The sequence below is a fragment of the Carassius gibelio genome, chromosome A4 (genome assembly GCF_023724105.1).
Source record: "Carassius gibelio isolate Cgi1373 ecotype wild population from Czech Republic chromosome A4, carGib1.2-hapl.c, whole genome shotgun sequence".
NCBI classification, from domain to species: domain Eukaryota; kingdom Metazoa; phylum Chordata; class Actinopteri; order Cypriniformes; family Cyprinidae; genus Carassius; species Carassius gibelio.
Window position 1 is genome coordinate 10,931,488 of NC_068374.1, and position 5,107 is coordinate 10,936,594.

Here is a 5,107-nt window from a genome sequence, read left to right on the forward strand (position 1 = left end):
ATGAGTGTTCGTAAAAGCAACAATACAAACTCTTGAAACTATAAACGTGCCACTTTGTCCCACTATTATGTGCAGGCCTGATATTTTGCACTGGGCTATAGAACTACAAAATGAATTTTAAATTAGCAATATCATAATTGAATGACATTTTGAATTATATAGTGATCTAATTCTATCCACCAAACAATTGTATGTGAATGTGTGAGACTTATGGTCATGGTTATAGGGAAATAACAAGAAGAACAAAGTGCAGTAAACGGTAAAACTGTTTGCACTACAAACCAGTACGTTCATAATTAAGACAATACATTAAAAATAACATAGTAAGATACAGCAGTTTGCAACAGTAAACAGCAAAACAAGCTGTTTGTACAGCTAATATAGCTGGAATGACACAGAAAGCTAGACACATTAAATCTACAAATGGCCGCGCCCCCTCTTACAGAAAAAAAAGTATTATTTATGTAACGTAAGCATGTGACTTTTAATTCGTGACGTGCTTTCATGGCCGTGCGCGCGGACCGGATGGAGTTGCCATGGAAACGGAGCGCAACACTGCAAATGTCACGAGGAAACACCCCGTTTCTCGCTGATTTCACTGTTTTCAGGTGACTTAAGTCCATAAAATCACACAAATATTACTTATAACTGTTGTTGACACGTCTCTTACTTGTATTTGACTCGCTTCTGTTGTTTATTTACTTTATAAGAATGGTTTAATGTCTTCGAAAAAGTCCGTTAGCATTTCTACCGTTTTCAGACGACGTATCGTCAGGTATGATAACTCTGTTGTGCTCTTATTTATGAAAGTTTGGGCTTTTAATCAAATCTTCATCTGTAGATGATAGCTTTTGGCTGTTTTGTTGGTAATCTTTCAATGGATGATTGGAAATTGCTTAATTTATTTAACCTTAACATTTTACACTTTACTGTTTATCGATGACGTCACGTTATCAAGGAGCGCGAAAATTGGCAGAAAACTAAAGTTGATTTGATCTTTTATGGTAAACATAAAACTGTTCTGCGATTTCAAGAGTGACAAAATAATCCTTCTACAACAGAGATCTGGGAAGCGCTGAAAAGGTTAAGTAACCTAATATGCATTTTTTTCACAACATATATCGCAATGCATCTGTTATTTTATTTATTTATTTTTTGCATCTCACCTGCTCTAGCTTGTTTCTATCTAATAAACCTGGAACTGCAGACTAAATATCGTTGGCTCTGTGTCAAATTGCTTGTTTTGTTCCTAGATTCTCCAGTGCTGATGGCCTGCTGCATCCAGCAGAGTCGGAGTGAACCTACTGTAAGACAACATCTCCAAGATGCTATTGACCACAAGACTAGTACAGTAAGTCAAACCTCAAATATACACTACACTAGTGTTCAAAAGCTTGAAGTTGATACCATTTGTAATAATTATCTTCTGCTCACCTCTGTAGTAATTATTTGATTAAAATATGTAAAAAGAGTAATATTGTGAAATATTATTACAATTTAAAATAGCTGTTTTCTATGTGAATACATTATAAACTAATTTATTCCTGTGATGTGCGGCTGTACTTTCAGCATCATTCCTCCAGTCTTCAGTGTCACATGGATCCCTCAGAAATGCTGATTTGCTGCTCAAGAAACTTATTATCAGCGTTGAAACAGTTGTGCTGCTTCATTTTTTTTGTGGAAACCGTTAATTTTCAGGATTCACATATGAATACAAAGTTCAAAAGACCTGCATTTATTTGAAACAGATGATTTTGAACAATTTGATGCATGTAACACTAACATTCAAATGTTTGGAGTCTATGTAACAACGAATTTCAGCACGTCTGTATTTTAACATTGATCATAATCAGAAATGTTTCTTGAGCAATAAATCATCATATTAGAATGATTTCTGAAGATTTGTCACTGAAGACTGGAGTAATGATGCTGAAAATTCAGCTTTGATCAAAGGAATAAATGAAATTTTAACATAATATTCACATAGAAAAGAGTTGTTTTGAATTGTAATAGTCACAGTGTTACTATTTTACTGTAATTTGATTCAATAAATGGAGCCGTGGTGAGCATAAGAGATTTTTTATAAAGGCATAAAATATCTTACAGACCCCAAACTCTTGAATGGTTGTGTAAATTACAGTTATGATGTTCCTCCCAGTTAAATTTTATTAAAATGTATTAAATGTTACTCTGGCATATGCAGTCCATTCTATAGAGAGTGTGTCTGTTCCCCAAAAACAGACAACAAATAATATGTTTATTAAGGGAAAATTATTTCAGTTTAAACCTACTAGATTAAAATAGTACTCAATGTACTCCATTGATGAAATAGTAAAAAGTGCACATTGCCTGAAATGATATGAACAGCAGCTATGCTAATCTTTCTCCCTTTGCCTTCCTGTTTCTGCAAATGTCCATCCCAGGGTTATTAGAAACTGCACAGCACAGGACTTGCAGGACTTTTGAGGACTTCAGATGATACCAGTACTCAAAAGACCTTAGATGATGGCAACTATAGATGGACATACAAACTACCGCCACTGCAAAAAAGGTCATGTTAATTTGAAAGAGCTGTGTCACAGTATCAAGGGCTCCCTTATCAGTTCTGCTTTCAGTACTGGAGAGTAAAAGATACATTTTTTTTGTTTGATGTTTTTTGTTTGATGTTTTTATTAGTACATATACGTTATCTTGCACATTTTATCTCCCCAACAGATTCTAATTTGAAAGAAGTTTATAATGCATGTTCGCTACTCCCAATTCAGAAGACTGAATCAGGCTGTGTATCTGAATGTTTCTCATACTCACTCCTCTCTGCCGCGTCTGAATTTGGGATTTTCCTTAGCTGTCAGTTATAAACGTCAAAATTAAAAGAAATAAACATTTGAAATATATCAGTCTATGTGTAATGAATAAATATAATATACAAGTTTCACTTTTTGAATGGAATTAGTGAAATAAATAAACTTTTTGATGATATTCTAATTATATGACCAGCACCTGTATATCATTGCTCTTTTGTTGATTTTGATTGCTTCCATTGTCCTCATTTGTAAGTTGCTTTGGATAAAAGTGTCTGCTAAATGTAAATGTAATGTTAATGTGTATTTAACTATATTTATAAATATTTATCTGTATTTTTTATTTTGTAATAATGTAAATGTATTTGTTTTATATCTACACATGCAGTTGTATTCATTTATGTATATTTATTTGTCTAATTTTTATATTTTAATAAAGCAGTTTAAACTACATGAGTGTTTTCTTTATTCTGGATGAATTACATATTCTTTTGTGTCTAGAAAGGGTAAATATGGGCCATATCTAACCCAGAAGTCAGCCACAACTGGGACGGATCTGGGCCACATCTCAGAAATGGCGTGGTTGACATCTGGCCCAGATGTCGCCCATGCCATTTGTGAGATGCGGCATGGATCTGGTACAATTGTGGCTGACTTCTGTCAGACAAAACTGGGCCAGATCTGGCCCAGATGTCACCCACACCATTTCTGAGATGTGGCCCAGATCTGGTTCAGTTGTGGCTGACATATGTCAGCCAGACTCAGGTTGAGTCATCGCCGTCATTCCGCGCGGTATGTGGGCCAGAAGAATATGGGAGATGTGGGCCAGAACTGGGCCACATGTCATTTGCTATCTGGGTATGCTCTAAAATCCATGCCATTATTAATTTCACAGTATTTTTACCACCTAATCTTTAAAGTCACAATTCTATAATGGTCAAAATTACTCAGGCCAATGGTATTTTAACATTATTTTATTATTATTATTATCATTTGAATAATTGTAGCTTACATAAATAGGTAAAGCAAAACAAATATTCGGATTGTCCCTTATTTTTCCCCTTGTTTTCCTAAAGAATAAACACGTATTTTTTACAAGAATAAACATGATAACATATTATTAATTAATAAAAATAATTTAAGCAATAATTTTTTTTAACTTGAATTTAAATACTATTAAACTAACTTTAAATTCTCAAGGAGTTTATAAGTAAAAAAAAAAGTTCTAAATGAACTTGTGTTAACAATATAATTAGAACTAACAATATAATTCGATTTTTTAAAATGAACAATTCCTGTATAAAATGGGACAGCAACCTTTATATCAGTGGTTCTCAACCTTTTTTTCCAGTGAGCCGCAATATGGTCTAAGTGCAAGTCTACGCATATAATTTACATATTATGTCAGCAATACAAAACAACCTGATTTATAATATTATAGCCTAACTATTATGATATATAATCAAATACATTAATTGAAATAAACAATTCTACTCCCCATAAATAAAACACCTGATGCTGTCGGGAGCTGACCAATTTTGTGAGATTCAGCTTGAAAAGAGTAACACAAAGAAGTTGCGATTGTAATGCCTGTGTTATACTTTCCGCATGAGCAATCCGGACGCGTACACGGCCAGCGCGGACGCAGACTTCTTCAATTTATTCTTCTGAATGCGCACCCAGACAGCAAGCAGTTTCGGCCCAGGTCTGGCCCACATCTGGCCCGCATGGATTTCATGCGGGCCAGATGTGGGCCGGATCTGGGCCAGCACTATGTTGCTGTCTGGGCAGGCTGATGGCCAGCTCTGCAATTGCCCACAATTATTGCACATCTGACTGTCTTTATATTATTTTATTGACGGATTGCACAGGTTCGAGTAGCAATGAGCTTCTTCACTCTGCCTGCACATGTGCAATTTTGATTTTGAAGCCAACTGACCACGCGCACCTGTCCGCGCGGTCGTCTGCTCAGAGCCTCGGCACACACTCTCCAATGACGTTTTTTACATCACGCCTACCTAACGGTCCATAGCGGACTCGCGGACGCAGAAAGTTTGACTGAGGGTTTAAGATGCAGGCTTGTATGACCTGACGCGCAACATTTCAGAAAATGTGCGTTCACAAATGTAGCCTATTTTGATCCAAATATGGAAAGCACTTTTGAATTTAATAATATGAGGTTCTCTCTTGAGATATTTGCCACATTTCTTCAAATAAGGATTGTTACATAGTGATGCAAAAAATTTACTTTCAATCCATGTCAGACGGTGGGGTTGGTATTCTAGTATGCAAATTTATTCAAAGAA

The 5,107-nt window shown here is 35.4% G+C and overlaps 1 long non-coding RNA gene across 1 annotated transcript; it reads left to right on the forward strand.

Annotated features, from left to right (window-relative positions):
* Positions 1–1,214: 1,214 nt before the first annotated feature.
* On the forward strand, positions 1,215–3,312 carry LOC127970051 (uncharacterized). Its single transcript, XR_008156490.1, has 3 exons — positions 1,215–1,351; positions 2,424–2,551; positions 2,716–3,312. It is a non-coding gene; the product is annotated as an uncharacterized LOC127970051 (long non-coding RNA).
* Positions 3,313–5,107: the final 1,795 nt, after the last annotated feature.